Consider the following 24,972-nt stretch of genomic DNA (forward strand, 5'->3'; position numbering starts at 1 on the left):
TTCATCTCAAAAAACAAATAGATATATTTTAGTCTGTAACAGTTCGATTAAACAATAAATATTTGGCTGGAATAAAAAAAAAATACACACGACAATTATTTGCACATTTCTACAAATGTTTAGTCAAATTATATAATATTGATATGCACGCTCACAGCAAAACAAAATTCAATTTAAACATTCACGGGAACGCGAAAATCACTTAAAAAATAATACTCCCCCTCTCTCCACATTCCCCTGCATGACAGAATACAGACGACCGTCTATATATGCACATGTAATAATAATAATATGCTGTAGGAAATTGTAATATTCCAGCCTTTGATATTTGCTGATGACATCTGTGCGCGTCGCCCAAAAGCTCCGAGCAAATAAAATAATAAATAAGACTTCCACTCCGGTCGTTCGGAAGAATTTGTTGATTCCGTTCACAATATCAAGTACCTACCTACCGATCACCCTCCCCGACTATTTTCCACAACCGGAACTGGAACGCCTCTCTCCGCGCCACTGCCGTCGAAACGTCATTCGTCCTTAAATCAAACGGTCTAAGTCCATTAAACGATGACAATGGGGTAGATCGGAGACCCCGCCGTTGACGACACTGGCTGGCGTTGGCGTCCGGGCCCGATTGACATAGAGAATGTGAGTTGTCGAGTCGCGCGCCTTAAATGTTTGGTCTTCACGAATTCGAGTGCCGTTCGGTGTCTCCTGCTTATAGTCCTTGAACGTTATAAACGTCCTCGATTATACGTCATGGCGTTTTTATTTGCTCTTTCTCTTTTCGTCGTCGCCTCTATTCCGTCAACAACAATAAAAAAAAAATATACACGCAAAAATATTATATTGTGAAAATGTTTTGTAAATAAATTGCAGTATTTAATGTTCCGGCAGAAATTATTACCCCCGGTGTGAGATGTATATACCTCCCCCTAATATGACATTTTTACCGGGGGGGTAACTATATCCTAGGATATTTATACGCCCCTCAACACGATATTTTTACTGGGGGGGAAGGGGATAACTTTATGCCAAGATATATTCACCCGAGGGTAAATATATACTAGTATATTTTTACCTTGTCGGTAATTATAGCCTAGTATATTACTTATACCTCCCTAAAACTACATTTTTACTAGGGGATAAATATATCATAGTATTTATTCATCCCATGGGTGGGGGGTAAAAATACCCCGGTAGTAAAAATATCCTAGTATATTTACCCTCGGTAACTATAACCTAGGATATATTTACCCGAGGTAAATATCGCCTGTTACAAATATTATTTCTACAACAAATAAATAAGCTCTCAAAAGTGGGTATAAATATTCTGGAAAATTTGGTGCATCATCACACAAAATGGCTGAATTTCTGCACGTCGTTAGCATCATCAGCTAAGTACATAATTGTATTATTTTTGTATGTGCTAATTAACTAAAATTAAATTAAAATCAAGCAATATGAGTTGCTACAATCTGCCCTAAGTCTGCAAAAAAGGAAAAATAAATATTACTTTAATATCATTCTTTATTTTATAATTATAAATTAATTATATTTTTTAATTACGAGCAGAGCTATTTTAAAATTATGTTTTAATTTGTTTGTATCCTTTTCTAAAATTTAGACTTAAGAGAATGATATCTTGTAACAAATTAGATCTTGTTGGTATTTTAAAAGATCCAAATTAGGAGAAATAACTAAAAAAAAACATTACTGCGAAACAGGAATATAAACGCAACAATATACAGTTTTCATAAAATTGATTTTTCTTTTTTTAAATTCTGAGTGGAGCGAGGTAGCTAGTGGTTATACAATGGTGTTTATTTTATTTTACTTACACAATTTCTACCAGAAGGAGTGCTTAGATTTCAACATATAGTATCTTATCTTTTAGCAAATTGGATCAAGATGGTACTTTAGAGAGGTCATTATACATTGACCCACTTGTAACATACGGTACAGCAGAGTGACATCCACTTACCCGCTTTTATTTAATTGAAATAATCACCAAATATTACAAGATAAGCATTTTAAAGACATGTTTTAAATATAATAGAATTCCAAATATTTTTTATTTCTTTATTCAGACATTTGAATTTTTTGAATTTTTTTAGTTATTTTATTCGACAAGTATTAATAATAACGTTTTTTCTCGGGTAAAAATCTTACAAATGTAATTGGTTCTTCATACGTTTATCAAGTTTAAATAATTTAAATATATCGAAAATACACGAGCTCAATATTTTTTTAAGCGTTTAAAGTTAAAATGTTTATGTAATTGGATATTCAGACAAAAAATAACGATTTAAAATTTAAAATTTTAGATTTTTACTTGTAAATCAAAAAATAGTAACCGTCGAAACTTAAAACATTCTAATATTATAGCTACTTAATTAATAATTATTTTAGATACATATGAAATTTTCAAAGTATTTAGACTAATTTGAAACTGTTTATACCTCGGACATATTAGCAAGGTCTACGTTACGCCAACATTGCCTTATAAGTAAGTTTATAACGATAATAATTTATGATATAATATTAAATCTATATTCATAAATTAATAAACGTTTGTTTGTGGCTTATTGGAAACTGCTTAATCAATTAGCACAAAATTGTGCACAGATATTCCTTGGGATTCGGGAAGACGCGTGTTCATAGGTTTTCAACCCCTATAGGTTGCTTTGCTGTTATACGCATAAATTTAGTTTTGGCTTTGAAAATTTTAATGTTTAAATAATTATATATAGGGTTGGGATTAGTTTACAAAGCGAGGTACACCGCGAAGCCGATTTTCCCGTTAACTGGTACCTACACTAAAACCGATATGTATATCAATGTGATCGTATTTTATTTTCGTTAATTTTTTCCCAGGTAAAGTCGAGTTATCATTTTGTTTATAATATAATATATGTACAACACTTAAATAAATTGCAAATAGAAAAATAAATTACTAATATTAATATAAAATAATAATAAAATATCTTTAGAAATAGAGGTGACCTACTGTCTCAGATCGGAATCGTTTTTCATACCTATATGCAATAATTTATCATTAAATTCAAATTTAACAAAATATCCTACTCAACGTCAAGGTACACTCGAAACATATTATACAACAGATAATAACAACAAAGTGACTTCCTTGTTTTCGAAATTTAGTTGTTTTCATAACCATTTACAGCGCATTTATGAACTTTTTTTCTCGAGTAAACGTTATAATCGTATGTAATAACACAAGTTCAGAGATAAATTAAAACTAATTCATATAAAATGGGAAAAATCATAAAAGACACTGTGATATAGTGTAAAAAGAGAGTCAAAATAAGTTTAACAGGTTATTTAAATTTTATATTCATAATATGCATTAATATAATTTATTATTTTCGTTAAAAATTAAACTATACAATAATAATTAGGTAATGTTTGTGCTTACATACATTTTAAAAGTATACTTTTTATAATTTCGGAAACATATAATTATATTATTACTCTTCATTACAGATTTATTATTCACTAAATTAACTACCTACCTAACACTATTTCTGTTTTGTTCGAGGATGCTATTCGTGGATTTTAAAATTAGATTATAAAAATAGGTGAATATAAAATATAATATAAAACATACTATACCTAATTATTACACGATTACTTACGATCATCATATAATTTTTCACAAAATAACAATTTTAAATTATTTTATAACCCAATATGACAATATATTTTATTAACTTATTTTATTTTATATAGGCGTATTATAATATTATCATCTCTATAATTACTCTTAACACTTATAAAACTGATGTGACTATTTATTCTATATTTTGAAACGTACTATAACCTAAAGACGGCATTTAGCACCGTGCCTTTTTTTGAAATGTAAATTAAAAATAACGGCTCCTTGTGTTGTATCCGTTGGTAATCTTCAGATTACCATTTTGGTGAACAAATTATCATAAACGTCACACAAGTACGGTCTCTAACCTGTCCTCTGGTGACTCGTCAGAGTGATATTTTTAGTGAATCCACTTGTCACACGGGGTTCGGTTGTGTACGTCCTCCAACCTCCGGTCATTTTGCTCATTTCATAGTCGTTCATCCAACACATTTTGTTACTCATATTTCTTGAATTGTCAATACTGAATTCATTAATCCTGGAATTACTATGTTATATTTTATGAACTTACTAACTGGAAAAATAATTGTTGCCAGTGTTTGACGTGTTTCGTCCAAAGTGATTGCATAGTTATTAATTATACTGTTTTTATTTATTGCATAAAGATGGATTAAATACATCTTGACATAATACTATTTGGCATTTTAATATACGAATATACGTGTATGTGATAACTGATTATAATATTTTTTAAATATGATTTTAATATAATTATATATATTCAGATTATTATGATGTAATACTATGATAAAGGAATCAAATCAAATAATTTAATAAAATGTATATCTTGTCAATAATGCACTATTTCCAACTCGGTAGCAGTGTATCGACCGTGAATCTCTGTGGCTCTCGACTAGCTATTAAAATTAATTATATAAAGTGCGTAGTTGTAGCTGAAAGCTATTAACACCGGGAGAACTCATGTTGGTATTTTCATTTCTGTGCTTTTGTTTTAATTTCTTGTTTGAAATTTTAATTTAAAATTATCGTGAACATCAAAATTAATAAAAGGTTTAATACTAGCTGTAGCTAATAAATATATTAATATTCAAGCAATATAGCAAATTATAACACATAAGAGAATGACATTTTATTTCCGGAGTTTAATGTATGTTAAATTGTTTGTTTTTTCCAAAATTATTACTATGCGTTTCGATTTGTGTCAAATTATTATTACATTTTGTAATTATATTACCTACAGCTTTATAGCAGAGTACTATGTAATTATTTTTTAATTACATTTATATATTTTATAGTATAATAGTATAATATAGCACATGAAATTATGCGTGTCGACCTTAAAGTAGATCTCTTAAAGATGGTATATCATTCAGATTTTTTTTATATAAAGCAATTCAGATGCATCAGAGATTTTTAAGTGTATCTAGTGATATGATTTGACGGTGGTATATTTTTTCTAGAAAAATGGAAACCCTCTCCTCCGTATCAATGGTTATACGATTAGAGCCTGTTTTTCCTATATATAATAGTGTGTCGACAGAAATTGTGCTACTGGTGACGGCGGACGTTATTCAATGGTACGCCTATACGCCAATTATTATTATTTTGTTGTTAGTGGTGAAAAATCATGTTCAGTGAAAATAAAAACCAGAATAGTCCTTTCGTAAATCACATTAAACGCATGCAATTTTTTTTGTTTTCGTTTTTAACGTTTGCAGGGTCCGCTTCGGAAAGACCAGCCGAAAAAAGGAAACGGAAATTTAGGCTTTTTCCGTCAAATAAAATATATTGGTTTTACTCGGAACCCGATTTTTGTGCAAACGAGTACATATACATATATATATATATGTTTTATAATGTGTTTGCTTGTATATGTGTATATATCTGTTTACGGTTCGTACGTTTATTGCTCAAGTTTACTATCCACGGTGGAGGCACCCGTTTTAAAGACAAACAAAACTACAAACAAAAATCCGGTCGAAAAATAAAGACCGTGTGCGAATAATATATTTTATTAAGCGAGAGCTGATGTTGACAATTCGCCCAACGACGTTTTGTCCGTAAACTTTTCGCATAATTTATTTCGCGACGATCGGAGATAAACGCGGTCCTCCGGCGAACGTACGGTCCGGACCTACATTGCATAATTCCGATAACCGTGAATATATATATATTACGACAATGTCGTTGTAGTTATATATACGTATGACATGCAAATAAACGTTAATTTCCAATTATATATTCGTACCCACCCAACCGCAGTGTACTATCAAGAACTTAATATTATCTTACTGCAATGACTTTTTGTACCACAAACAATTGTAGAATAAATAAAAAATATATTATAAAATGGATTTGATAGGATTCTAAAATAAAAGAGTATCAACCTACAAAGTAATAACAAGTAACAATTTTTTTTTATGCATTCTATAAAGATATCTTAATAAGGTAATCAACAATCAAAAACACTGAAACATTGGCCAGGACCACCTGTAAACTACTCTAAACTAACATTTTTATAATAGGTACTTTAATGGTTTTTAAAATGTTGTCGGAAGTAGTGGTATTAATAAAAAAAAAATTCTCGTAGTTATAAGTTATTTAATTTTTTTCTTCACTTTTTCAAATCGTTTTCAAGTTTTGTTCACTTAATAACTTAACGTGCATCATCTATTGGCTGCATACTCTCATTTACAGTTATCCCGAATCTCCGACAATCTTTCATTATTATCCCACATGAAATGTTTTCATGACAATAGCGATGAGACCGTCGGTAAACATTTTTAGTCCTCTAAACGGGCTTAGTTGTATTATAGTCATTATAATATTATCGTTGCATCAGCGGTGGTATAAGCGAGTATAATTCAGTCTCGGCGGGTAAACACCACTCCGATTAGCTATACACATATTATTATATTACACTATAATAATTGGCGAACACTACAAATACCTTTATTATGCCTGTGTTTGCGTTGAATTTTTAATTACATTTTGTAATCGTCTATTCCGCTGATAGGATGTACAATATTGACAATTGTCCATTTTATTCGCACGAAATAATAGACTACATACAGTGTTTGTTTGAAATTGAAATATATTATCCCTATTATACCCTATCCTACGCAGTGGCGTGTAACATAGGGTCCAAGTGTTGCGCATGCAACACTTTAAATACGGGTGGATACTGGATAGGTATTGATGGAAGAAAAATAGTATAATATTTTTAATTATTTTATGGGTAGGTATAACAATATTATATGGGGTAGGTCACCTAAAATTATTTAAGAAACCCTATTTTTTTAATAATAGGTACCGTATAAGGTATACTTACTTATGGAAATATTAATGTTTTTTTTTTCGATTGAGGCTTCAGCAACTGAGGTCATTAGCTTGTGGAACTGTGGGGAGGTACTGTAGGTTTTGAACACGTGCGTGTTTTTTTTGCAGTGGAGTGGGCATCCGTAGGTATCTGCCATGTCTGGGTGAGAGAGGGCGGCCTCTCTCTCCGGACACCACGACTGCACGAAGAAAAATGCCGCCTGTGGCCGAGTTCGAACCGGCGCCTCAGTCCGCTTAGCCATTCCATTGGGACATTAATGTTATTATTAGCACAAAATACGAACAAGACAATATTGAAATAGGTACTTACAGTGATTATGAAAAACCTTATAGTATGTCATCGTATAAAATAGTATGTAACTTTCGGGTAGGTATGTAAAATCTTTTTTGTTTATTTATCAAAATTATACTATGTTTGTATAATAATATACAATGATTATTACAAAATTACAAAATTCTTGTAATTTCATCTAGTATTAATAATTTCAATATGTGGAAGCATTTTAATATATTTTCAAGTAAACTTAATATTCTCTACTATTCGGGTCTACAAAGTAAATTTCATTAAAAACCAGTACACACGCGATGGTATGTGATCAGGCTCGAGTGAACACAATTCATAGAACTTAAAATTAAATTGTTATAAATAATTGTTGTAAAACTACATCGAACCGTCCAGTTTAATCCCTTAGCTTTTAAATAGTTCTGAGTATTTCATAATTTTCAAACGAATAAATATATTTTCCCTTTTTTAATAATATTATACTAAATAATATTAAAGGAATCGATTTCACGGATTGCCAGACTGTCCAAGCCTTCACTCGATTTAGATCTTTCATTCATTATTCCAGTCAAGTCTTAGAAACTCGCCCGCGGATCAACGTTTTTCTGAAATTTACCGAATCACATTTACTCAATTTATTCTGTGAGAGATTTTAACGATAAATTGTGTGAAAATGTTAAACATTAAGTTTATCTCGGGATGGAATTGGATATGACATTTTACATGGAAAATACATCTAGAATAGAGTGCCAGATAAGATAAACCGTGGAAAAAAAATTATAAATTTACTTTGTTTTCCCACAAGGACTGGAAAAAAGTCTACAGCGTGCTGTGCATACAGTGTGTATAATAATATCATAATGTTTGAACGAATTGAAATGATAGAATATCGCTAATGTAGTAATGTATCATTTGTAATAAAGCTTATTTATATGTACACTGCGATCGGATAATCACCCAGTAAGTACCGTCTATACTTATATCATACGCTGAAGATAATGTAATTATAGAAATAGCTTTTCTCTCCCTTTTTATATATTATATTAGCCGAGTCGGAACTTGGAAGACACAAAATACCCAACTGTTATTATACTAATTGCATCTTAAAAAACCGTACACGAGTTCAACTCTCTATAATATAGATAATATATTATACAACATGTCAAATAATGTTAATAACCTTTTCATTTCGCTAGTCAAGCATGCCGATAATAATCGTGGACATACTATATATATAATAATTAATGCAAATATTTTACAATTCAACTCAAGAGATCGTATGCTATCGTCGTGTAATAAACCGTGTACATGATATTACAAGATTGAATTATTTTTAAATGCGTATTACATTATCGCGTACTATTATGATATTATTAATTAATTTAAAACTAGAGTCGATGAATAGTTAGATAATATAGTTATGTTGTAAGTCATGAAGTATAGGATCGTGTTTAGAAATATCGACAAATGTCAGCAATAACATTAGTGGCTGTACCAATATTATTAATTATTATATATCGTCTATGCTATTTAATGAAACTTTCCGCCTTCTACGTGTAGCTATATCTACAAGTATGAATATAATTTTCAAGTACCACATACAATATATTAAAGATGCGTATAGTAAGAGTATTGTACAACACTCATAATCAGTAACTTTACAACACTGTGGTTATAATATTATAACACAAAGTTTCTGAGATATTTAAATTAGTCAAATCGTTATGTACCCTTACGCTGTATACAATTTTGTACAATAATGTATTAACTTGAAAATCATCAATTTTAGAGTTTATATTATATAGATTAATATTTAGGTACATACAACAATTGTTTATTATAAATAATTAGGGAACAGTTAATATGAATTAAATATTTTTTTAAGGTCACTTAGGGCAGTTTATTTATTAATAATAAGCTTAGGCATATTTTTATACTATTTGTATAAATTAATAATAGTTGATCACTCGCAATCCCAATGACAATTTTATCATTACACACTTAAACCTAGCTGCTAATCAACAATTTGTACACGTACGCAACCTTGTATATCGGTGTGTACAAAATACGAAAATATTATATTATATTATTTTATAGCTAGTTTATGATGTTACAATTTTTTTATCTTATTCTTGCATAGTCATTAATCATTTGAAATATCAAAGTGTGATTTGTTTACCAGTCCATCTATTTAAAACACATATATTTATTTAAGTACCTAATGTGATAACTTTTGAGTAATTTTAAAGATCAGTTCATATTGCATTGCCGGGGACCAACCGTGGACGTATAGTTGTTTCATAGTCTATATAGGCTCGAGTTGGCTGTACGTGGTAAAAATGCGTCCTGAGTACAAATAACTCTAGACTTTTTTTAGGGTTGATTCGAACAGCTTCCTCTTAGCGGACAAACTACGCACGAAAATCGGAAACTGTTTCGTGGGGGGTTGATTTTGGCCGGATACAAGAACTACTAGTGTGCATACATTGTACATACTATTATATACAAATACGCACATATTTACAGTTTACAATATACATACATTTATAATATCTGGCAACCATGTATATATTATAACGGTACTGTATAATAATAACACACGTACAGCAAACATCTAATGTCCCCTTATTATGCACACACAAAGTTTTATTCTCTGCGATATCAAGTTGTCAACGGTATGTTTGAACTTGTGTCGCAGTATATTATATTGCATCCGAGGTATATATTATTCGTGTCTGGTCACATAACATATTATTATTACGTATATATGTTAAAGTACGCACTTGATTTATGTTTTATATTCTCAAAGGATAACATCAATTACTGCGATTTATTATCATAATATAATTTTATTATTATTATTATTTGTACTACTGTACGGAAATTGTAATTACATTTTGTCCTTCTTATTTTCATTTCAGTCGTTGATGACTTTACGAATTTCGTCTCGTCCGTTCTCGGAGTATTTTAATGCGACGACAGACATATAAGATAGGTACATTCCAAATTCCAAATTCATCTGTTCTTATTTTTACCTCGAGTAATGAACATGTTCCCCTTATTTACCCAATTCTAAGCACAACATTGTCCGTATTCCAAATAATGAATGATTAAACTATATGATTAAAACGTCAATGTATTTGGTTTGTGATTGTCACAGAAGCTGTAACATGATATGTATGCAATTAAAAGTTTTTGAATATATATAAGAAATCATATTTCGATTATTGTAATAATTAATAATAATATAATCTTCTACATGTGGTGCGCAATAATTAATCGAGACGTAAACGACCAAGATTGTATATTTTACTATAATATTGTATACATATAAAATAGCTACACATATTTTTATATCATATTGAACAGTTATCATATTATGCATGTTTAGTACCCATCAAAAATATGAATAGTATATATGAATACACCTGATAATATACAATTTAGTAAACGCATAATCTCGAGGTATTGGTTGTTTTTATTAATATTATTCATAGAAAATTAATAAATAAGAATTTATAGTTACCTAGTAATAGTTTTCTTAAAATATGTGAAAATTACAAAAATTCTCTGTCCTTTTGACCCAAAAACTATAACGATTTTAAACAAAACACATTAGCAGTGTACCATAATATTTCATAGCTCTGTTCCATACTTCAAGTGATTTTTTTTATCTTAAATTATAAATCTATCAGACAATATGACGGGGAAAATATTATCAAGGCGAAAGGGTCTGAACATTACACAATGGAGGGACCTGTTTGAATAAAATTGATGATTCGCTTTGGTATGCTCCTAAAGTATAAAATATATACATTTTAAAAGAAATGTTCGATGTGAAAATATTACGTGTTGAATATGATGCGCTTGAAGCCTGAACATATTATTCGTGTGTATTATTTGTTACCCATACGGCCATACGTAACTAGGCATATCAAATTATTATGAAATACCTACAATTTAAAATAGTTGATATAAAATATAAAATAAAAATATTGTCTTACTGTAATAAAAATAAATTTAGTTTAGAATTAGTTGTTATGTTTGAAATAAACCTCACGAACTATTATAAATTAAGACATGACATAATATAATATATTATATTGCTGATTAAAAATAAAAATTATTAATAAATAGAGAATTTACAATTTATAAAATAAGAAAAAGCAATCAGTTAGTTTGTAGACTACAATAAGAAATGAAAAAAATGGATGACGTGATGGGGTATCCAGCGAAGCTAGTCCAAAAGAAAAATATTAGCCATGATTGTATTTTGAAAAATATATTAGAACTTTTTGATAGTAATATAATTAATTTATATTATATAATATATACATTTGCATCCCATTGTTTTAATAGTATTTTATAACATTTTGAATTTAAGAAAAGTACTTCAAATGCGTTAGCCGAAACTTAAATCACACATGTAGTGATTGCTTTACTTTTGTACAGTTGTACAATCTGAATGAAATGTACAAAATTAAAGTTGTATAACTACCTACAGTTAATATCGAATTTAAGACTTGTTGATAATACATTAAAAGTATGCAAAAAGTATTTTATTTTAAGTTTCTTACAGAACACTTAAATACCCTGTTTTCCTAAAATATACAACATAGTGGAAATATCACATATTTTTTGAATTATTTATATTGTATCATATGATTTGTGGCATGAGTAAGCTGGGTCATACATAATAATAATATAGTAAAGTAAAAAAAAAAACATTATTAAAAACCACAAAAGTTAATTTATGATACAACATAAATGTTGCAAGTTTATATAATGAATGCCCTTAAATAATATATACATATATATATAAAACGGATCACACAATAAACTTAGGTACTTTTAATCTTTAACCTTTAGTAAAATCCAATCAAAATTAAAACAACACAACGTGCATAAATAAATATAAATCGGTAGTTTTTATTTTAAAAAAACAGACATTATAATATATTTGAAACGAATTTAAGTTATTTTATAAATTCATTAGGTACCACAAAGCCTTGGTTTTTTTGGTTTTAAATTCGTATTCTTTTTTTTAACCATCGAGTTTCAAAATACATACTTCAGTGCCACAATAGTCATCTGTATAGTTTAGTGAGGTACTGTATGTATTGTATACGTTAAGCCGGATTAGGAAGATTGATATTTTATCCATAATCCAATATAAAAAATGAATCTACGACCACTATTTAATCAAATATATAAATACCTCCTGATTGAACGTATATATTAGCATAAAATAATTTTTATTAGCCTAGTCGCGTTTCTGTTTACTGATATATATATATATAGGTACTTAGACATATAGGGGACAAAAAAATAAATATAATTTAAACGTTAAACGAAGGATAAAGAAGGATCAATATGTAAAGCTACGAGCATATAAATCTCTAATGACAAATATCTTTTTCACCTGACTTAGCGAGAAAATAGAATTTTTTTATTATACTTAACGGCACTGTATGAATGTGTATTTGTATATCAGTATGCTATAGTATAATGTGTGTATGTGTATAATATATTAGGTCAAAAACATTCGAGCACATGGTCTAATGATAATAATAATATAATGTACCCAACATAAATATTATACATAATAACGAATTGTGCAACGTAATTCCCTGAATGAAACACATAACCCTATAATGTGCAGTGTATGGGACGTTATAAAAAAGAAAGAATAAAAAAAAAGGTTGAGTGGTCGAGACATACGCTGACCAAATATTATATTATGTACACTTCCAGAGACCAGAAGTGAAATTATCATCGAATAGTCGTCATCGTCTTACAATTATATTATATCCCACTCGCTTTCTTATAATATATCCCTTTCGCGCACTTGAAATACTTGGCTTGTGTACAGGGACAGATTCAGGGGAGAAGCACATTTAACTTTTTAAATTAAGCATAAAGTGTATATTGCAATTGTATTTGTGTTGCCCCTTTTAGATCTTTACTCAGTATCCATGCCTGCTTGTGTGTCGGTTATTACACTATGCACATTGGCGTAAAATTGAATATTTGTCTACACACGCGCCCGACGGTCCATATACGATATACGAAAAATATTACGTACACAATAATAATATATATTACTGTGAAACTATTCGACCCACATCAACCGTACAGTCGTCGTACTACAGTCGTACATATTATATGTCACACACGCGCCCTATCCCGAGATTTCCACCTCAAAGTGTTTACGCGTGGAAACGATAGTATATAGCGTATACGATGAAAGTCGCGAAAGAGCTATTATATATAATAATAATAATAATATATGGGTAGTGAAGAAAAAAATCTTCCCATCGGTTTTGACAGAACACTTAAGCTTCCGACAACGAGCGAAAGAGTGAAAAAAAGTTGTTAAAAAAAATATTATATATATATAATATTTACAAGTAATATATGTTTAATAAAAAAAGTTACCCCTCCATCACACCACCGTGGCTATACCATCGACGACGATCGCACGCATACATCAAAATCGGGTTTACTACGTGAGATGTGGTTATTGATGTGCCCGCGAACGCGAACGTCAACGGTGGAAATATATAATATAAATTATCTTTGGGGGGGGGGGGGGATGATAATAATAATAAAATAAATAGTAATACATTATAATATGTGTGCGATGACGACGACACGGCGTCGGTCCCGGTTAGGATCCGTCCCCGTGTGTGTAAAATGAAAACTGGGAATCTATATATACGTATCAAGGTACGGGTATACGACAGAAAAAAACATTTATTCGTAATATTAATCGTGCCGATCGATATTTTAAATCATCGGGATTTTTTTTCTTCTCCCCAGCTCGTTTACTCCGCGTGACAGTTTTACAAATGTATCCAATTAACGTGGCGTGAGCCGAGTCTGGACGGTACGTATATATATATAGTATATTATACATATACATTTTGTAGGCATAGTACCTCAGTCTGTAGTATATCGGCGTCCGCAGACGAGAGACAAATCGTTAAAATACAGTTCACATTTACATAAAATATATTCCATTTATACGTCTTGCTTACGTGCTCAACGCGAATATCGCGATATACTAATAACAATATTTAATAATATCATAGTCCAATCAAACGCCTAGGTCGTGTACATATACCTAAGTGAATTTCGTGGGTGAATATAATATATTATATCATATTGGTGACATCGTCTATATTGTTCAGAGTATGGTTGACATTTTTAGCAACATTATACCTATATTTTACCAACCACGGATGCTGCGGGATACAGATTCCGACACACCTGTTCGTTGCGCTTAACCGTTGACTTCAGAGAGATATATTATGTGTAGGTTCTAAGTACTATACTGTCTATATTACATAAGTGATAAGTGATTCCTTACTATACATTTAAAAATTAACAACGACCAATTAACCAGTAAACAAATATAATCTTTGAAATATATAACAATAAAAAAAAAAAAAAACAAAAAATATGTATGTACAAGGAGGTAACTATATTTTTATGTCAAACTGATAAATTTATTTTTTTTTAGCAAATACCTAGCTATTATTTTAGATTTATAAATAAATGATGATATATATTTCTGAAAATTCAACTGTGGTACCTATAAGTCGTTTTTACCAAATATATATCCAAAGCCATGTTTCAATTCTGTCCAAAGTCTCAAGAACTCTTTTCGATGCTTTAAAATCTCTAGGGTTTGAATTATCAAATCCCATGTAATATCTGTGTCAAATGTACACTGCAGATATACTAATACAATGCTGAGGATAAGATGTATATTACGTAATGAAACTATATAATATATTTAATGTGCAAACACGTTAAACATATTAAATGTGTGGCGTTCGCACTGAAAACTAACATGACTAAATTACGTCTGCGTTATACATTTATACAATTTTTCGAAACGAATCGGTGCCGAGCGCCACCAATTAAAGTTATATTCTCTAGACGCCACTGGATAGTTGTACCCGCACGAACTTTAATGTAAGTCGAATGCATCTAGTCGTGGCACAGCCAGGATTTTTATTTTTAAGTGTATTGATAATTTTCAGTTATATATAAGGGAGGCTTAACTAGAATTCCTCATGTTATGACGTTTGGTTATATGATGGGTAAATACAATTTTAGATTTTTGCAGCTATACCTTTACACAAACTACGATTTTAATACATCATAATATGAATTCATGACATAAGTCTTACGTAATACGCCCATAACTCACCGAAAACATATTTTTTAAATTTACCTGAAATATCGGGGAGGGCTGCAGCTCTCCTCGCCTCCCATCAACGCCACTGAATGAATCTTAAATCTCATTGCTATCTGTATATTGTTGTTTCAGCGTTGGCGTATTTCAGGGCTGGACGGACCGACAACTCTTATGCATTCACCGAGATACCGTGAAAACGCGTAAGTATTTATGCAACAATAATTGCAGCATTCTCTCGAAACGAACCATCCCTGCCCCCAGTGATCTTGCAGGTTGTGGTATGTACAATATATAAACGACCGACGTTGCTTTTGCTCCACATGAACGGTTTTTACGTAAAGTATTAAATTATGACTGCCGACTATAGTAGGCAGGTGCACCGTTCACAGACGGGACTGGAACAGAATTCGTCGAGAACCTCGTACCCGTTAAAATGGAATGATTCGTAATATAAATACATATATATATATATATATATATTATACTCACGTGTTCGCGATCCTGTGGCGATATACCGGAAGTGGGGATAAAATATTGTTAGGCGCGTGTTAAATAATATAGGTACGCATAATAATAATAATTTATTGTATAACGTGTGTTTCTCTCGGCTGTAGGTGCATTTAATTCGCTTGTTGTATCACACTTTTACTGTAAATACCTACAGCAAAACTGGACAAGTCAGTATTTTTTTCCAACTAGGCAGTTTAGGTTCGATTAAATTGATATAAAAACAATTAAGTTAGTTTTTTAATAGCTTAAAATATAAACTAAAAAAAACTGTTTGCCCAAAACATGTACAGTATTACATATGTATTATAATATTATGTTAAAATAATAATTATCTAACTGAAACTAATGATGTTAGCAAGTAGAATTATATAAAGTATGTTGGTAAAAGTATAGTAGGTAATTGAACATTTAATCAAATCTTTCAAGTACTGGCCTTCACTTCTTACAAATAATTACGTAATAGGAATATTGGACCTTAAAATATGGATATTGGATGCACGACTGGTGACTGCGGTGGTACTGTGGTAGTAGTGAATGACATCACCATGACAATAGATAATGAATCTCATTTTAAATCCCGTCAAATATAATATGATAATACATGTTACTTTTATACGAGTAGATATATCATAAAATACTATAAATTAATTATTAATTTTATTATTAACCAGTCACCGGTAGGAAGTCACTAATGGAGGCAGTATTACGAAACATTGAAATTTTTGCAGTGATTACGAAAACTGTTTGTCTCTAACGCGATAGATTAGTTAAAAAGTTATTATGAATAAAAACAACTAACTACTTAATTTTAACTTCCTCACTAGTTAGTGCCCAGCTTTTACATATATACTGATATTATTCCATACCATTATTACGCTATAGTAAAAATATATGACTAACAGACTAAAGGTAGGGTTTTTTTTTATGGAATTGCTATTCCTATTGAAATTTGAACAATATTATTGACAGCTATCATACACGAGAGAAAAAATGACGATAATATTATACCACTACGAAAAACGAGTTCGAATTGCTATGTGAGTACGTGAGTTTTCTTACTCATAATATCATCGATGGAAAATATTATAATATCATTTTGATGGTAGAATATTTAAAAAAATATATAGGATATTATTATATTATTAAAGAAAAATTGTAAAATAGGTATTCACGATACGTAAGTATGAAATATTTGGGTAAAGTAATTTTTCTACCTCCCTTTACAATAGAATTTATTTTAAAATGTGCATATTAAGCTCTCATTATCCTAGCCGTACATATCGTATTATTTAAATATTTAATATATTATTATAATGAGCAACTGAGGAAATCTGGTGCGCGTTATATGATTATACAATATAGCTACATAATAATATATTATATTGTCGTTGGTCTACAAAGTTACCACGAAAGCGTTTTTTAAGCTTGAAACCGAACACATTTTTTTTCACTTTGGGTTTCAAATACCGATATTTATGTTTTCCTGTATCGAATTCGAATAACAGTGTTTATATTCTTCGGTTTCAATTTTGTTTTCAATTACTGGTGTTTGTTTTTCAAATTTCGATTTTGTTATCTAATATAGATATTTTTTTAACGATTTCGATAGACCACACAAAGTCCGGCTTGGTGGTGATTACTTGTGGATATACCATTGTCGCATAGAAACATCGATTCACCGTGATTTTCGATTTATTTGCCTACTTATATGTCTCCGAATAGGTACCGTAAAGTGCGTACTATCATCGATCCTCTGAGCGCACGGGGGCGCGACATCGGCGGATTATAATAAATGAAACATGCGGCGTTTACACTTTTTACTCGATCGTGTAATCCGATCGGTTGCCGACCTACACCAACCACACATTGTAATTATACTATGGGCGAACATTTATAACTATTTCTTGACTTGACGTACGTTATGACGACAAATTATATCATTCGATTGATCACCCGCCCGTTAATCGTATTACATACTATACAGCAGGAATATGTGAACTAAACTTCAGCTTTTTTTTAGGGTGGTAGGCTTTAAGCTAATGAGGGGAGTATCTCAAACACTGAGTCATTATAAGACTCTCGTGTTTCGATATAATCCAAATCAAAAATATTTGACTACCCAAAACTACCCAAAGGCATATAATTTCACATCGGGTTGTCACACAGGCATGCTCTATTTTGATTCACGGTTTATTATAGTCGATATAGTTAGATTTTATGCTCCGTGATTCGTGATGATCTTATTTAAAGCGCTTTGTATTAGAATTGAATCTAGGAACTTTGACGCCTACTGATAGGAATCTTGATACTTAGGATTTTCACACGTGGGGGAGTTTCAGGACAATATTATTGAATAAATAGAATTAGAAATATTCAAAATTAACTATTCTAGATACAAACAAGCTGAAAGCTTGATTTAGAACAAAATATGAAGGTTTGTACGGTGAAGCGGCCATATGATTAAAAACGACTCCCTCCACTAATCCGTTTAGCTGAGTATAATAATATATTATGTGCTTTTACCGATTACCGAGTGATTAACGTTTTATTCGGAGCACCGTGTGGTTAGAATAATAATAAATATTATATGTTATGGGAAAAGTGTTGATTATAGACATTCGGCATTCAATATTATAAATCCTAGGCAAATAGACGATCTATACAATTGTCAATTCCTATGATTTTTATAGAATTCCAATGCCATAATATGTTAGATAAAATATACAATTTTAAATAACTAATGTTTAATCAAAATGTTCATATTATTGAAACTATATGAAGTAGGTATAGGTACTTATATTGCATTTATTTATTGAAGCATACTGCAGTTAATACATGACATAATATTGAACTACGTAAAACATATTATTTTTATGCTAAAATGTTTTGGTTTGATATTGCATGACGTGCACGATGCATTTGATCTTGTCCAGTTCCAGGATTCCTGCTGGGTTGCTATTTTCCGTAAATCAAAATAAATGTATTTTTCCCTTGAAACTTTGTCAATCGTTATTAAACTTTGTTTGGCATATTCTGTATTGAAACTTCGAGTTTTGAATATAAAGACTTTAAAAATACCTCACCTCCATATCAACACCTAAAATATTTCGAGCGTCCCTTTGATCTTTGTCTATAAAGAATACCTACTGGAACTCGAACTGTAGCACCAACTTCTGCCATTTAAGTTTTTTATCTGACCATATTATTTGAAATGTATAAATGTATATACATTTTATACTCTCTTTACTTGAGGTTTGGAATTCAATAGATAGACCTATAGCCATTGCTCATTATATCATACAATTCAAGGTTTTTCTGCTTATTTTTGTCATTCTATCTATTCCATAGAAATCAGAGGTTATTTATCGAATGCCAGATTCAACAGTTTGTCGATAATATATGTATAATATTATTGAATCTATATATTGGGTTTTTTTTTCGGGGAAAAATCGTCTTTGTAATTTGGTATGCGACCGGTAATCAGTATAGCGTATTAATTGCTGAGGTGTCAAGAAAAAAAAAACATTTTTTAATACCGTTTCAACCGTAGTTTTAGGTGCCGTCGTCTGCTATTAAACACAGTCAGTCCTGTCAAAAGGTCGTATTATATACATATTATGATGAACGGAAATTGCAAGGAAAATACTTGGTAGTGTCTTAAAAATAATTACAGGAACGCTTGTAGCTTACATTATAATAATATTATATTATGGTGTAGTAGCTGACTACTAAACGACGCCTGGCGCGCATAAAAGCCCACAAAAAAAAAAACGTCGAGTAGGTATACACATTATAATATTATTATGTTTAACTTCAATATGTCGTGTGTGGGTATATTTTTTAAACGGAGCTCGACAAGTTTTGGTCGATAACCGTATGCCAAGGAGGATGCTAAGTCACCCACACCGAGTTCGGGGGTCGTTAGGCTGGTATAACTCAATAATGTCCCTGTGTGCACATGGTTTCAGATCCAGTATGGGGTTTCACATATAAGGTAGAGACTGTAAATAAAATATGACGTGTAATATATAACGTGATGCGTTGTATAGAAATAATATCACATTGGACCCGTTTAAAATAATGAAATACATAAGGCATATCCCGGTAAATTATTTTTCGTATTAAAAATGTCCACTCACGATGGGAGGTGGTTTCGTTAATGTATGTGTTCTTGGTAAATCCCGTCACTAAAATAGTAAAGTACATAATAATATTATATTATAATACCATGTAATATGTAGTATATAGCGTTTCATCATTGACTAACGATTGACTTGTGACAGTATGACAAGGTCTCTATAGTTCAAGAAGCCGTCACTTCCCTGTCTAATATTATATTATTATGACCGAAACCACAGCCATCGTTCACTCGACGGGTGAGGACTGAGAACGAGTCTATTCCCGTCATGCAATCGTAATTTCTCGAGTCCACTGGTGTCTGGTAGTAATGTAGTATGGAAATTCCCTATTACTTGGTAATACAGTCGCGTATTTATTTTGTATAATCAGTGACATATTATAACCCTGGACTAAATTATTACATGTAGACAATATATTGTATATTGTTGTCATTAATTTTTGTCATTAATCTTTACGAACCGTTATAGTTTCAAACTAACGATAACAACTTGTTTTGCATATTTAACGATTATTAGGTATTTTTAGATATTTTGAAAAAATTTGATATTTATTGCATATTTACGTGAAATTTATTTATATATTGTTTTTAATATCTAATAAAGATTTGAGATGATGTAGAAATTTAGTATAAAATTCTAATAAAGCGAAACTTTGGTGTAATGAACTGCCATTAGACGACATTTTTGGTCATTTTAACGAAATATTTTTTAAGAACCATAAATCTATAACCAAGTTAGAACCAAATTTATTTAATTATATTTAACGAATTGTTCTATAATTTGAATTTATTTTATTATCCGCTGAGAATTCGTAATATGGATATTTCACTGTAATACATTTTTTCGGCTACAAACCTATTATTTTTTGGTAAACTAATATCAATTTGGTTGTTTTTGAATGAACTTTCTTGTTATTATTAAGGTATAAAATGTATTTAAAAATATTTTATACTTATAAATGGTCGTAAAGTGTATACGCCGTAACAACATTTTCAGAACTTTTCTTTTGAGACGAAAAACTGAACAATTATATTGATACACATCGACTAAATTCTAATTATTAACTGTATTAACGACCCACGTCGGGCCGTTTCAACGTTATACGAATATGGCGTCTTTTGTCCGTGTGGCGCTGAGAGTTGAGACGCTCTCAAGGCCGCCAAAACCGTTTGGCCGCAGTAAGGATAATATTATTATGTTATTTAATATTATAACCCTGCCGCCGACAGATCCCACGCTCACGCGTTTATACTGACATCGTGTACTCGATACTCATATAACTATGTAAGTGTATACTCTCTCTCTCACACACACACAAACATATACCTACGTATATAATAGCCATATAGGAAGTAAAATGTGAACTGACCGCAGTAAAAATACAACGAGTATCTACCTACACGTAAAAACATCCGATAATCGATTTCCGAAAAACGGCGGCGCGCAGTACTATAGGGCCACGCAGTGAACGCGTATGGCTTATATATCCGTTTAATGCGCTGTGCCGATTGAAACCGCACCTTAGCTTACATAGCGATAAACTATTATGATAGTCGTTGTTGTTGTTGTTGTTGTTGCTGCTGCTGCTGCTGTTCACGAACATGGTGATTTTATTTATTTCACACTAGTCTCAAGCTATGATACACTACACATATATAGTATCTATATAGTAATAAACATTCATTGCCAAACTGCACAAACCGAACACCTAAACAATTTTGTTTTATTATTATTCTTATACAAGACTTTCACCTGCGTAATGTTGTTTGGAAATCATGGTCAATTTCCATTATGCCGTGATATTATATATTATATAGTTTGAAAAATAGGTATAATAGACTGGATCCGAAAGATATACTACGCAGGTATATTGGTGTATATAGCATGGTAAATACTAATATTACTATAGGTGTAAAAGGTAAACCTGCTTATTTTTATAATATGAGCCATTTATGCAGAACTGCATAGATTAGTTTCTGCACGAACATTTAATCAAATGGATTTTGTATTTCTATTCATATGTTAGGTAAAAGTATTATGTTCGGACTTCTAATGTTTAAAAACGTTCCGAAGTTTGTTTATTATACAATGGTGTCTTAGAGAACCAGCGATAAACTACAAGTTTACTTTTTTACAATGACATATGCAATTTTTCTATAAAGTCATAGTCATGTACGACCAACTTCATAAAGTTAAATTAAATTAGATAAAAGTTTAGTGATCTATTTTAAATTGAACAGGCATTCCAATATTATAATACATATTATATACAACACGAATATGATTTAAGTAATATAAGCACAGTTTTTTTACTTTTGAAAAATATGTAATACTTTAAAATACATTTAATTGTCATATTATTATGTGTATTAGTCATACATTATAAGTATATCGGCCATTCTAAAAATAAGAAAATTATAAAATTAGGTAAACCCATCACTCGAATTACTTTTTTTTACTTCCATGATGATATTATGTAGCAAAATGTATAAATAAGAGTAAATTAAAAATTATAAATTTCCAAATATACGATAACTTGAATGTTTATAATTTAACTTTATTTTTGTTTTGTCATTATTCAACGTTTACTGCTACTAATTTCATTAACTTTATTGTTAAAATTATATTGAAAAATTACTTTCGTTTTTCTAACAATAATAAAAATAACAATTTACCAACTAATTAAAAATAAAAACGAATGAGTATACACTGTACTAAACTGTTGTTTTTTTATTTTTATTTGGCCTTTTTCAAACTTCAATAAAATGTTATGGACTTTAAACGAAAAATTTTTTGACTCTGGTAGTTTCTGTTATTTAAAAATAAGTCAATTTTTTGTTGATAAACGTAATGAATACTATTGGTACTTAAGTAAAATACTTTTGTATAAAACGAAATAATATGATTATCAGATAGTGTAGTCAACATAAACGTATTTCTTCAATGCAAAAATGTAACTTGTACTAGAAAAATAAAATTGAAAGTCATAAACATGGAAAAAAACGATCATTAATATCGTAAATTTAACTTTATGAGAGTGTGAAACACAATTTGTCTTACTCGGGTAGTTACTATGGAACTAAGGAGATCAAAAAATAATATATAAATTGTAAATGCACAAAAGTTTTAAGTAGATACTAGGTAGTTACACCATTGTAATGAGCTAATAAATATCCAATGAGACATGAGTATATTTACTTGTACTTAAATTTCCGCAGAAAAGCTCAAACCTACAAATTGTATTAAAATTAAAGTTTTATTACACAAACATCACAATGAAATTACCATAATTCAAGTTTTGAAAATTTATAAAATACTTTCTAATCTAAATATTTAAGTTGACGTATTTTATATGAAAAAAATTTAATATTTAAATAAAATAATAGTTTTAAACGTTAATACTCGAAATTGTATATTTTACAAAAAAAATTTTAAAAATACAACCGATATATACCTATAGGTACTATTGAATATCATATTGTTGTATATAGGAGAAATATGATTTATTTATTTTAGGATTCATTGTAACAACATGTTTAAAAGGTGCAATAAGATTTTAATTAATTTTAGTTTGGAATAAAATTGACAAATTGACAAATGAGGTAATTATAGGCCAGTACAGGTAGTTTTAAACAACCTATCGATTTTACTTTTACCAATTTTTACCTGTCATAACCACAAGTACCCTTGTTACTGCTTAAATTAATTATTAAATTGAAAAATAAATTAATATTTTACTTAATTATGTTTTTTCGTAATATATTATTTTGGTGTATAAGTTCGGCAATGACATCCAGACAAATCAACAGTTGCTGATTGGTTCAGGACAATATCAATTTCATCGTTGCTTACGTTCAGCGATCTATAAACTAGCGATAAGAAAACCCAAAACACTGAAAAGTAAATGTATCATACAGCACTATATTAAAGAACGCATAAGCCTATATGGCTGTAAAAAATAACATACAACTGTAAAAAAGATTTTTTAATTTTTTTTTGTATTAAAAATGATTTACAAAATATATACAATACAATGAGTAAATGTGATAAATGGTTATTAATATGAGATTGCGTTTATGGGCAGGCACTCAGCAGTGCTACTGACCAGGCAGGTATTTTTTAAGTACCAGCTATTACTATATTGTAATAGTATTACCAATTTTTTTAGTAGAATTTTAGAGCCACTATCTTTTGATTTACCGGAAAATGAAATGGTTGGTAGCTCTTTGATTAATGGGTTATAAAATTTTAAATAATATAATTTTGCTAATTTATTAAATGGAGAAGACATTACTAGTCGTAAGTAGATGAACCCCATAACTAAATACCGTATGTTCAAACTAACTGAATTATTGACTTTTATATGTTAAGTGCATTGGACAGTTTGGATGTCAAGAGTGATCTAACTAGAAAACTATAAACTATATAAATTTAAAAATGATTGATGAAATTATAATTTGTAATTTTTATTCTTGAAGTTTATAAATTCTCCATATTTTCATAATTCACTGAGTTTGAAATTTGTTTGTCATTAAAACTGCTGATCAAGGATAGATTTAATTAACAACTACACATAATTTGTGGAATCGATCGATTGATTTAAAACTATCTGAGGGAATCGATACTGGACGTACCTTCACTCTCAATAAATAAAGGTCTGGTAAAATTGATGAAATCCAAAACAAATAAATGATTTATACATTTATAGTTTATACAATTATTTTACAATAATTGATGAACATTTAAAATCTTTCTTGTTTTCTGAACCAAAATTTTAATTTTGTACCTTCTATAAGTATTTTTAAACTGTTAATTTGTGTTTATCTTACGTTTAAACAATTAAACCGGTATAACT

At 30.1% G+C, this 24,972-nt stretch overlaps 1 protein-coding gene across 3 annotated transcripts in view; it reads left to right on the forward strand.

Moving 5' to 3' along the window:
• The window catches only part of LOC100168639 (protein artichoke), a 234,835-nt gene that overhangs the window by 162,448 nt on the left and 47,415 nt on the right, over positions 1–24,972 (forward strand). For all 3 annotated transcript variants that reach the window (XM_029488154.1, XM_029488155.1, XM_029488156.1), the window contains one exon: positions 15,601–15,668. The gene's annotated coding sequence lies outside the window, so the exon portion shown is untranslated. The remainder of the gene's footprint in view (positions 1–15,600; positions 15,669–24,972) is intronic.

This window comes from Acyrthosiphon pisum, chromosome A1 (genome assembly GCF_005508785.2).
Source record: "Acyrthosiphon pisum isolate AL4f chromosome A1, pea_aphid_22Mar2018_4r6ur, whole genome shotgun sequence".
NCBI lineage: Eukaryota > Metazoa > Arthropoda > Insecta > Hemiptera > Aphididae > Acyrthosiphon > Acyrthosiphon pisum.